A 12,715-nucleotide genomic window follows, 5' to 3' on the forward strand; every position below is an offset into this window, starting at 1 on the left:
TATTAATAAAAATTTAATATTGCCTTCCCCCACAATTGTGTGTGTATATGTTCAGAAAGTTCATGTATTTAACAGTGATAGCTTTTTTCAGGCTACTCACTTGAGACTCACCATCTGGATGAGTCTCACCACCTGTCCCTGGGTGCTGCCTACTTTAGTGGACCCGCCCTCTGGAGATCCAGGCGGACACGGCTGTGCATCTCCCTTGCGGGGCCACTCCCTTGGCACTTCCTAGTCCTGCTGGTTGCTCTTCCTGCCACTGGCCCATTCTGCCTCCAAGATGTCTCTGGCTTAACGTGGGTTTTTTCTTTAGGCCCATGTGTCTGCCCTTCCTCACTTGCTTGGGGTGCTGCAAGGAATATAGACCTCCATTGTACCTCCTTCCAACCCTACATGTCCTGTCATTGATATGTCTTTGGGGATGGCGAGAGCTGCCTGAAGAGGTGAGAACTGGACCTCGCAGACTGAGGAAAGGCTTTTCTTCCCTTTGTGTTAAAGCGTAGCTATGTAGGTATCTAGTACATAAACAGATAAACACACACATAGATGCGGTATTTAAATTTCATGACATGGGGCCTCCCTGGTGGCGCAAGGGGTTAAGCACCGCACTGTGAAGCAATCCACAGCCTTTGCAGCATGAGTTCGATCCCCGGCCCGCCAGGGAGCTACCCACATGGCGCCAGCAGACCTCTTCTGTGAGGGATTAGATTTTATGTGTCTTTTTCCAAATATAATTATCTTCCTCATGTAGGTAAGAAATGTACTCACCATCCAGCATAACACAGTGAGGCGGACATGAATGGGACATTCACAGAAGCCACAATTCATGTGTTTTCACTTCTCCTTGTTTAAGAAAAATGATCAGAACAGTGGACTGGAGTTGAGGCTTTAAGCCAAGCCTGCTGCATACGCTGTTTTTTAGGCATCCTAATTACTGGAATCATCTCTTTAGTTTCTTTGGCTACTACTACAGCAAAGGCATCCACTGCACTGGCTACATCATTACAAACTGCCAGTGAGGCACATCAATATATAAATGATGATCCTCAGGACTTGATGGAGCAGGTTAGCATGGCTCAACAAATTTTTACTAGATTAAATGCTCTTGAATTTGCAGCGCTATGGCTCGGTGAGCATCAACAAGCCTTCTGGACTCCTGCTCTTTGAAAGTGCGATTCCGGATATGCTTGGCTGTGTGTCTAATTATACGGCAGAAAATTTAACATCATATTCCTGGTCCTTTCACCAAAAGGAATTGTTACAAGCTTTTAGCTCCCCACTGGCCCCATCTATTGATGATTTACAACATCGCTTATCTAACCACCTGGACCAGTTTAAAAAGCAGACATCTCAAGAAACCATTAATGACCTTTTTTGCCTTTTCGTCCCTCGCTAATCCTAAAAATTGGTTGACTAGCATATCCCTACAATCACTTCTGCAATTACCATATATTATTTTTCTTGCTGTTCTTTTTCTAATAGGATGCTCATGTTATTTACTGGGTGAAAGGAGGAAAACACGAGCAATGAAGGCTCCTCGCCTGGCGCTTCATCAGCCAAGATTTCCACCCCTTCTGCCTTCCCCCCGTCTTTCTCTCCTTAAAATAAAATAAAAAAGGAGGATATGTGGGTCTGCTAGAATGAAAGAACTGCTTAAGCCGCCATTTTGGCTCTGCAGTTCAGCCTTATCAGTACGAAGTCCATTAGGCCCAGCCACTCAACTAAATACTGACCCTGCAGAGGCGCCTCTTAAATTAAACAAGAGCAAGATGCTTAATCTCCTGTGACAATGAGGATACGTGATAAGGCTTGAACAGGAATGCCTGGGGAGCCATTGAGTGATATGTAACTTTGCGTCCAGAGAGACGTCAGCAGATGCCTTGTTAACACGATGGGTACCAGAAGTGAATGTCAGAAATTCTTATTTTTGTCTTCAAACTTTAGGCCATAAAACTGGGCTGTAAATCTGAATTGGTTCGCACTTCTCCCCTGAAGTGCAGTTAACCTAAACATACATTCCTTCTTCCTAACTTTTTTCTCTTTTTCTTCCTGCCCACAGTAATGGACTCTGTATAATAACGTCCTCAATAAAAGGTGAGGTTCTACCTTCTCAGTAGCATCCTGCCAGAAGTTTGCTCCACGACTCCCATTTCTTTGTCAGTGTGGTATTGCCTGATGCAACACTCCATGGTGCTTTCTTCATGCCATTTCATTGTGTATTTCACCAGACTATCCCAGGGGGCCACCACCTCCCCCTCAGGGAGTCAGTTGTCATGATTTCCCCATGCTCGCCCAAACCACAGGCCCATTTCAGCCCCATCACCTGCCCCACCTGCATGAACAAGTCTTATTCCATTCAGGTAATTATTTTCTCTTTCCAATTTTGTGATAGTCTTTTACTGACTGTCTTTCTATCAATCATTCTTATATATATATAAAGAAAAAGTTTCCTCTGCAGGATACAGGGCATGCTACTAAAGCAACAGCCAACATCCATTGGCTCAAGGTTACCATCAGGAATGTGGCCTCCTGAAACAGGGGCCAGGCCAGAACTCGCGTTTCCCTCTTGGCTGTGTATTGGACTGGAAGTCTATGCAGAGCAATGGAGGGAAGACATCCATGTGAAACAGTATTTTCACTGTTGTATAGTATTCCACTTAATGCAAAGTAACTTCTCCATTCCGTTCTATGTGCACAGTACGTTATTTCGTTAATATTTTCTATCCATGCTGGAATAAAAGTATGTCTACAATTTCATATATTTCTTCCTTCTTTTAACACTATAAGTATTTTTCAAGTCATTTAAAACTATTCAGAATTATTGTACCAAATTGCTAAATTTTGGAATATAGTTGACTGTTTCCTGGAGTTTTAATTTAGATTGTTTTCAAGTGTTTGTTAGTATTAGAAAATGCTGGTTAGCATTTTTACAAATAAAGATTATTTGTGGTCAAAGCATTTCCTTAGATAATTTCCTGGGAATTGAATTACTATTTTTAAAAATATTTATTTATGCATACAAGAAGTGGGGTACAGGCCAGAGGTGGGATGTATGTGAGAAGATTCATCAGAGATAGAGTGGGGAGCAGAACAGGCAGATCCACTGAAGCAGACTGCTGAGGGGAGCAGCGGGGAGCCAGGAGAGGTCTGCTGCGCCATGTGGGTAGCTCCCTGGCTGGGGATTGAACTCGCGCTGCTGACGCTGCGGACAGCTTCATGGTGGTGACGCTTAACCCCTTGCACCACTACGGAGGCCCCTGAATTACTATGTCTTTTAATGCATATATATAAAATACTTCAAATTCTAAGATTCTAAATCCAGAGTCCCCGCACAAGGCGACACCAACTTGTTCTCTTCTCCCAATGAGCGAGAATCCCTAGTTCAGCGGGTCCTTGCCGCCACGTCATTCTGTCTCCCCAGCTTCAAGGCTCTGACGTCACGCACTCCCGCTTCCTGCTCCCCCTCTGCAAGGCCTCCCCCCACGACTCTCCGGGCTGCATCCCCCGCTGGCCCGGCCGACCCGCCCCTCCGCGCCACCAGGCGGCGCGCGCCGCTGCTCCGGCCCTGGTTTGCCCCCGCGCCTCTCCTTCCTTGGCCTTGCCCCGCCCCCTGCGTGTGACGTCACGGCACTGCGCGCTGACGCGGGAGTGGCGGCCCGAGCGGAAAGGGCGGAGACGCGGAAGCCGGGAGTGCCCGCCCCGGCGGAGCGGGCCCGCGAAGCCCCGGGGGCAAAGCGCAGGGGGGGGCGCGCGCGCCGCCTGGTGGCGAGGCGGGGAAATGCGGCCTCGCCGGGGGTCATGAGGAGGCGCAGCCGGGGCGGGCGGGGCCGGAGCGGGCGGGGCCGGGGCGGGCCGCCCCTTCTCTCACTGTGGGGGGCAGCGGGTTTGGGGGGCCCTCTGTGGCCGTGGGTCAGTGTTCCCCAGCGTGTTTTTGATGCACGTGGACACGACCTGCTGTTTTCATGGCTGCGGGAATTTTAGGTTCGTAGTATTTTCGGAGACGTGGGCTCTTCGCCTCGTTTCGGTTGGATTTTCTAAACTTCAGCCGCAGCAGGAGGGCGGGGGCGCCCCCGTGAGCGCCCCAGTTATTGATTGTATAATATTAGGATATTCTTCCACCTTTACCCTGATGGAACACTAAGTAAGATCGTCCTTTTGTCATCTGCTTCATGGTGCCACCAGAGAAAATGTTGCACTTAAGTGACTTAATTGAATGCTTTATAAAGGAATCAAGGAGAGGAATTTAGTCAGGAAATTCAAAACGTGACACTGGAAAGCATGAACTTGATAATAAAGGTAGAACTGTTACAGGGCAACCCTGCTAGGTCCTCACCTGTGTGCTTAAAAGGGACTTACTAATACTCCACTGCAGGTACACACCAAGATTAATAAAAGGTTTATTTGCAAGGGCAGGGGAAATGAGGAAATGTACAACTCAGGGAGAAAAGTGGGAGATAAAGTCTTAAATGTGTCCTACCTGTTCCCCCAACCTGGAATCCCAATGGCACGCTGAGAGCTGGCAGAGAGCCAAGAGCTGTGAAGCCAAGAGGAGCCCCCCAAGGCCCACGTGTCTGGTTTTGTACCAAACCTGGCTGCTTAACTCCACCCTCAGGTGGTCCCAGCACCTTCCCCTTGGTGGTGATGAGATTTTGTCTTTCCCAATGTCCTGATGGCTTTGGTCTGGAGTGGGGGTGGGGTCCGCAAACCCCGTATGGAATTAGCTCAGGACATCCTTTTCCCTCCACAGAACCACGTCTCGTCACCTGTGTCTGTAAAATCCACAATCCTCAATTGCGGGCTGGTCACCTGCCATTAGACAAGGCAGGGTCAGACCCACTCATCCGTGCACGGCCCTTTCTGAAGCTGGGCCTGGGGTCTGAATTTGTAACTGGTGAGCAAAGGCACGTTGCTGCTGTCCTGGGCAGGTTGGTTCAAGTCCTCCTATCTTTGCCACCTGGGGCGAGGAAAGGGAGGAACCAGATGTTTCCCAACAGCTGCCTGCAGTCCTTCCCTCGGTCCTTGCTGCCCTCACAAGACAACCTGTTTGTGTAAATAAACAGCATTTATTTACAGCTTCAAAAAGCTCTTCAGTGGCTCCCACTGTCTGTACTCAGGCAGCAGTCCAAGTCTCTAGACAACCTTATGAGAGTCTTGCCATCTGCTCCTGCTGTCTCAGGCCTGTGGCCCCTCGATGACAACCTTCTTTCCTCCTCCCCCATTAACCTGACCGTTCTGTCTCAAGGGTCATTCCACAGCAGCCCTGCCTGATGCCGCCTCGCCCAGGTGCCCCTGGGCGTGTCAGGTGCCCCTTCCAGGGAAGGTTGTGGCGTCTCAAGTTGTTGCATCTGTCGCGGCATCTGTTGAGGTTCCCCATGTCCTGATTGCTCCTGAGGGTGCTCTGAGCTGTTGGCTGGGCTTGGCTGGTGTTCTCCGCATCTAGCAGACAGTGGGTGCTTGGCCAAAAACTGGTGAAGGGGTCGTGTCCATCTCTCAAGTCGAGGGGATACTTTCCTTTGGAAAGGTAAGGAAACTGAGGCTCAGGTATTAGAGGGAAAAACTATCCTCTCCACCCCTGGGCCTGCCTGAGCCTAGAATCTTCCATTTTGGCAGAGAGGGTGGTCTCGGTGCTTTGGCCTCTCAGCTCCTTTCTCTCCTTATTCAATACAGGTGGAAGCACAGACCTGGCACCTTCTGGGGGGGGGAAGTGCTGGAGCAGCCCTACCCACCTCTCTCTCAGCAGTCAGGGGCCTCGATGCCTGGAATGACACTGCCAGGTGGGTGCTAATCCCTCCTGGGCAGTGAGGAGAGGGTGCGGTTGTCGCACCCTCCTGGGGGGCTTCCGGCCACAGGGAGGGTGAAGGTGCTCAGAGGGTCTGTGCAGCTTCTGTCCCAGGCCGCAACCAGCTCCAGTGGGACCCGGGTGTGGTGGACACAGCTGCAGGGCGAGCTCCTGGGTGGACCGTGGTGCATTTTTACCTTGTTCCACTGAGTTCTCTGCTCAGAGCACTCAGAGCACAGCAATGATCAGACCCTCACGCGCCCATCGGTCTCCTGGACCCCCCACCCCACAGTGCGGGTTCTCTCTGGTGCATCCTCTACCCCCCCACCTCTGGTCTACACCCCAGTGCTTGTATACACAATAAATAACTCTTGAAAAAGAAAGAAAAGCCCCCCTACACACACCACAGCGCAGGCAGGGGCACACACTGAACCCATCATGGTGTGAAAACGAGGAGCTTGTCAGGAAGAGGTGCCAAAGAGAAAAGTCGACATGATGGAGGAAGAGGCTCTCACCCGTGAGAGCAGGTGTTGAGGGTTGAGATGGGCCCGGGGATTGGATTCTTTTTTTTTTTTTTTTATAGAGGCATGTTTATTTATTTATTTATTTATTTGTTTTTGTTTATACATGCACTGGGTACAGTCAGAAGCGCGGGAGGGTGAGAGAATTCACCAGATCCAGAGCGGGGAGCAGAGCAGGCAGAAGGACTGAAGGACACTGCTGAGGGGAGCAGCGGGCGGCAGGAGAGGTCTGCGCGCCATGTGGGACCCTCCTCAGGTGGCCGGGGAGCAGCCGGGGATCGAACCGGCGCCACAGAGGCCGCGGGCAGCTTCGCAACCCAGAGCTCAACCGCTGCGCCACTGGGGAGGCCCCCGGGGATTGGATTCTACATGGAACCGAGATGATTTATTTTGGGGGGCGATGTGCTGGGTCCCTGGAATATTTTGGTTGAACGCGACACGGAGGCTCGTGATGAGCACGCGCAGCGCTGCTGCGAGGTCGCCTCCCGGGTGGGGTCCTGGGGGTGCATGGGGAGCACGTGAGCTGCTGGGACAGTCCCCGCGTGTCTGCAGGCACCTGAGGCGCAGTGGCTTTTCCCGAGTGTCTCCCCAAACACACCAGACACTGCGACCCTTTGCAGGGGGCCGTGAGCAGGACCGGGGCGCGCACGGGGGTGGGGCTCAGGGCCAGAGCTGGAGTCCGGGTCCAGGCCGCCGCTCTGCTCGGGGCCTGCCTCTGCGGCGTCACCTGGGCCTGGGCCGCGGGGGGGTGGGGGGTGGGGCCTGGAGGGCGCACACCTGGGGCGCGGGGCGGCGCTATAGGGGCGTCTCCGCGAGCGGGCGGGCTCGGGCCCCGCAGCAGCGAGAGCGAGAGGGGAGCAGGCGCCGCGGGAGCGCCGGAGAGAGCCCAGGGGAGTCCAGATGCCCTGGGGCCGACCGCCCTGCAGCTCCCGCCTCACCCTGGATCCCGGCCCTCCGCCCTGGGCGCCCGGAGAGTCTGGGTTCTCAGGGCCGGAGCCTCTCCTCGGGGCCTCCCGCCTGCCAGCCCCCGAGCGCCCAGCTGCGCCGTCGGGGAGACCGCGAAAGGCCCTCGCCAGCCCCCAGAGCCCCAAGACCCTCTGCCCATGGACCCGGAGCCCCCGGAGCCGGCCCCTCAGCCGCCCCACGGCCGGCCCGGGAGGCAGGACCCGGCGCGGACAGGGACGCTGCCCCCCTCCCCCAAGGCCTCTGCGCGAGCAAGGGACGCGGCTCCTCCCTGCGCCCCCGGACCCGGCGCCACGAGGGGCAGTGAGCCCGGCGGGGGCCGCGGACGGACTTGGCTCCGCTCAGGCAGGTCTGGGGATAGCGTCCCCCCAAGCTCTGCCCGTGGGCGGGGACGACCCTGGAGGCGCTGCGGCCCCCCAGAAGGCGGACGAGGCCTGGGAGCTGCCCGAGGAGACCTGGAGGGAGGGCGACCTCCCGGACCCCGAGCCGCAGACGCAGCGGGGCAGCAGGAGCCCGACGCCCCCCACCCCCCACCCCCCACCCCCGGCGCACGGGGCGGCCCACGGAGGGCGGGGCTCGCGGCCACACCAGCGGCTGGGGACGGCGCGGGGGCAGGGGAGCGAGGGGCCCCTCTGTGCCCCCGAGAGGAGAGTCGGGGTGCCCTAAGCGGCCTGGGGGGGTCTCCGCAGCAGGCGGGAGAGTCTCAAAGAGCCGCGTGGACCAGCCGAGGCGGGCGCCGAGCCGGAGCCCTGACCGCGGGACGAGCCGCGGGGCTCCCAGGGCAGCTGCGCCCCTCGCGGGACCGTGGGGGAGGCCCGCGGGCGGGAGCGGGGGTCGAGGGCAGAGGAGCCTCGGCGCTGGCGGGGACGGGGCCTGCGGGGGCGCCCGCGGCGGGGCGGGGCCGGAGCGGCCCGCGGGAGCTGGTCTCGGGGCTGGCGCGGGGCCCCGGCAGCGGGGACGAGACCTGGAGCGGCGAGGACGGCGGTGCGCACCCCTGGGGCTGGGCGGTCGCCCCGAGAGCTGAGGTCTCAGATCTCCGAGCGCGCAGCGGGGGGCGGGGGTGGGGGCGGCCGGGCTGAGCCCGCGGAGAGGCGGAGCCGACACCCCCGCGCGGGACCGCGGGGGGGGGGCGCCCAGACGGAGCGGGGGTTTCCCCGCGGGGAGCGGGGCTGCGGGGGCGTCGGGAGCGACCATGCGGGGCCTGCACACGGGCGCCTCGTTCCGCCCTCGGGGCGCCCCGTCTGGAAGGATCGGGTCTCCTCCGTGTCTGTCGTGATGTCGTGCTTGGGGCGCCGCTCAGCGGGGTGGGTCGTGTCCGCGGGGTCCCGTGGCCAGAGAAACCAGGGGGGACGGTCCAGAGACGGCAAACGGCGGGGTGCAAGGAGGGGTACGGGAAGATGGCTTCTGTTGGGGTTTGCGCCGAGCGCCTTTGTGCAAACCAGCAGCTGGGAACACAGCGGGGGGGGGGGCGCTGGCGTGTGGGCCTCGCGTCGGCCGCCTGGGGGTGCGCACCTGGGGGAAGGGGTGCGCAGGCTCACGCGGCTCCCCTGAGGCTGGGGGTGAGAAGATGAAGCTGCGGCAGAGCGCGAGGAGAAGAGGAGTAAGTGGAGCAGCGCCGCTGGAAATAAGGTACCGGGAATGGGGATGGGGGTAGGGGGTGGAGGGGGTAAGGGGTGCAGGGGGGCAGAGGGACCGGCGGGTAGAGGGTCGGGGCGTCTCAGCGCTGCGGGGCCAGGTGCGGCCTCTTCCCCTTCAGGGATGCGGGTCGCCCGGGGCAGGTGCGCGGGGTATTTGCGATTTGGCAGGGGGTGCGGTCACTGCTTGTCTGTGGCCACGGGGTGTCCTCCCTGACAGTGACCTCGCCCCGCCGCCCAGGGCGTCTTCGGGGCGCAGCCTGCCCCTGGGGGTGTGAGTGGAGCGGAGGGTGCAGGTGTCCCTCTACCCCCCGGCTCGCGTGGCCAGGGCCAGGGGGCGCTAGGAGGGTTCGGGAGTCCTGGAGATACAGCAGGTGGACATGGTGGGGCGGGGGCCAGGCGGGGTGCATGCGCCCCCGCTCTGCTTGGAGCCCCCCTGGAGTCTCAGGGTCGCAGGCCGGGCGGGGCCTTGAGCCGTGCCGCCTCCGCTGAGGGCGGGCGGGCAGAGAGGTCTGGCGGGGGCGGCTCCGGGTCGGGCCGGCACCTGCTGCCAGCGCGGGGGACGGGTGGGGGGAGCTGGGCGTCAGGAGCCCCCGCTCCGTCCCGGGGCAGGAGGACGCTGCCCTGAGCTCGGTCTCCGTCGTGATCCCCGTGGAGGCGCCGTCTCTCCTGCAGCTCAGGTCGTGCTCAGCTTCCCCGTGAGAATGGGGACCATTTCAGGTCATGACATTGCCTCCCGGGGGGTCAGGGGGTGCAGGTGGAGATCTCCAGCTCTGGCCAGCCCCTGCAGGGCGAGTCCACCCCCGCGGGCCACCCCTGCGCCCACGGGGCACAGCAGACCTCCCCGTCTCCCTGCTGCCCCCTCAGCCCTGGATTTCAGTCCATGCAACAGTTCTGCTCCCCGCTCTGCCTCTGGGGACTCCTCTCACCCCTGCACCTCTGCCCTAGACCCCAGTTCTTGTTTGCATAAAAATAAATACATCTTTTTAAAAGAGATAATTTTAAGAATTAGCTTACTTTCTTCCTCATCATTTCCAATATTTTGAACTGTGAGCTCTGACACCCGCGGTCACAGTCAGGGCAGAGACTGTACGGGGGAAAATTTAGAATCACAAAGTGAGCCCCCGTTGACTGGGGGAGGAATCCTGAGACCACGCTGCGTCATCACCTCCTCCCCAAGAAGCGGGTATCCGTGGCTGTCTCATGATTCCCTCGCCCTTCACGACAGGCCGTCCCCTGAGTGTGGGTCGCCCCTGCAGCACAACACGTGATTTCCACTTTGTCTGGTGTTTAACATTTAAATCAGGCCTGTTATGGTCACTTTATGTCTGGAGTAGCGCTGTGCCTGCCTCTTCTCTCTCCTCCTCCATTTCACATGACGCCGCGGGCGTTTCCCGCCCGTGGAGACCTGCGGGGGGGGGGGGGGCGGCGGCGCCTGCGCTGCACCGTCTCGCGGGCGTCGTGAGCCGCGTGTCGCCGTTTCCGGGGTTTTGACTTAGATTGTTTCCAGTGTTCGTAAGTGTGAGAACATGCTGGTGGGCACGTTCACGAAGTGTGCGCGTGCGCGTGTCAAAGGATTTCCTTAGGTCAAGTCTCAAACCCTGAATTACTGTTTCCTGGAACACAGACACAACATCCCAGTGCCGGCCGCTGAACCCCGCGTCCCCGCGGAAGGCGACACCAGTTGTTCTCGTCCCCGAATGCGCGAGGACCCCTATTTCAGCGGGTTTCTGCCCCCACGTCATTCCGTCTCCCCATCTTCAGGGCTGTGACGTCACATACTCCCGCTTCCAGCCCCCCATGGACAGACCGCCCCCCACGACTCTCCGGGCTGCGTCCCCCCTGGCCCGGCCGACCGGCCCCTCGGCCGCGGCTCCGCCCCCTGCGCCTCCCGACGCCCCGGCCGCCCCGCCCCTCCGCGCCACCAGGCGGCGCGCGCCGCTGCTCCGGCCCTGGTTCCCCGCGAGCCTCTCCTTGCTCGGTCCCGCCCCCCCCTGCGTGTTGACGTCATGGCATTGCGCGCTGACCTGACGCGAGAGCAGCGGCTGGGGGGGGGGGGGTGGAAGGGGCGGAGACGCGGAAGCCGGGAGCGCCCGCCCCAGCTGAGCGGGCCCGCAGGCGTAGAAAGGAGAAGACCCGGGGGCAAAGCGCAGGGTGGGGCGGGGAGCGCGCCGCCTGGTGGCGAGGCGGGGAAGTGCGGCCTGGCGGGGAATCCTGAGGAGGCGCCGGGGCGGGCGGCGCCCGGGCGGGAAACCCCTTTTGTCACTGTGGCGGGGGGGCAGCGGGTTTGGGGGGCCTTCTGCGGCCTCGGGTCAGTGTCTGTAATGCACATGGACACGAGTTGCTGTTTTCATGGCTGCGGAAAGTTTAGGGTCATAGCACTTTCAGAGATGTGGGCTCTTCGCCTGTTTCCGTTGGATTTTCTAATCTTCAGCCACGGCAGGACGGGCGGGGGCGCCCCGTGAGCGCTCTGGGGCCTTCCCGCTTGCCCCGGCCCTGGAGCCCCACCCCGTACACCTGCAGCCCTGCCCCACGCATTTGCACCCCGCCCACGCACCTGCGGGTACACTCTGTCCACCTGCACCCACAGCCTTGCCCACCCCCTGCAGCCCCGCCCCGTGCACCTGCAGCCCCGCCCCCATGCACCTGCAGCCCCTCCCTGCCCCTACACCTATAGCCCTGCCCACCGACCCTGCAGCCCCCTCCCTCACCTTCAGCCCTGCCCCCACACACCTCTCCCACCCTGCACCTGCAGCCCCGCCCCGGTGCCTGGCCCCTGCCTCCCCAGCGGCCGGGCTCGCCTTGGCACTCGCTTCCCTGGACTTGGGGTGAAGTCCTTGTCTGTGGGAACCCGGTTTCTTCAGGATCCACCCCAGAGCGAGGGGAAGGTGAGGACATCTCTCTGCCGGTGGCTGACTGCAGAGCAGTGAGTGAGAGGACCCAGGGCTGGGCGGGCTGGCTGTGGAGAGCTCTGCACGGGTCAATTTGGGTCCTGGAGGAACATGGGGGTCAGGATATTCCTGAGTGTGACCCTGTGGGTGCCCAGCGCCCCTGAATGAAAGATCGTCCCCCGTGTTTGCTCCTGGCTCCTCCCTGCTGCACTGATCAATCCCTGGATGGGTTTTCTGGGCTCTCCGTTCTGTTCCAGTGACCTGTGTGTTTTATTTCTGTGGACTTAGAATATAATTTGGGGAAAGAATGTATTGTAAACTTTTCTGGGGCTGACACCCTCTCCCCACGCCAGGTCCAGCAGGCAGGAGTGCAGAGTCGAGTACCAGTTTCCCGGGGTGCAGGTTCTGATCCAGTGGGTTGTGTGGCACCTGGGGCTCTGCATTTCTCATGGGGTCTGAGATGCTGCCCATGCTGGGCCCGGGCCCATGTCTGGGGGCTAAGGCGTCACTACCTGTCGTGCAGGTGATGTGGCCATTCATAGCCTTGAAGGGGGTTTGACCCTGGAAACTGCCTCATGAGGCGACTTTACAATAACCCTTGAATAGAATCCAGACTTTCCTGAGCCTTGAGTGACCAGGAGCCACACGGCCTGCCACACTCTGGCTACAAGGCTTTGGTTTTCTAAAATGGGTTATTATTAAGTGATTCAGTGTATTGAAAGCAGTGGCCCTCTCTGCATCACTGAAGGACTGACCCGAGAAACCCCACAGCAGTGACAGCTGGGCGCTGTCACCAGTTGGGGTGGAAAGTTTCTTCATGGGGAGTATGTGAGACACTGAAGGGCCCTTTTCCAAGCTCTTGAGATCTTTTCTCTATAGATGGTACTAAGAGGATTCCTCCTATTTCAGGGATTGTGTAAACCACAG

Source organism: Talpa europaea, assembly GCF_964194135.1.
Source record: "Talpa europaea genome assembly, contig: HAP1_SCAFFOLD_135, whole genome shotgun sequence".
Taxonomy (NCBI): Eukaryota; Metazoa; Chordata; class Mammalia; order Eulipotyphla; family Talpidae; genus Talpa; species Talpa europaea.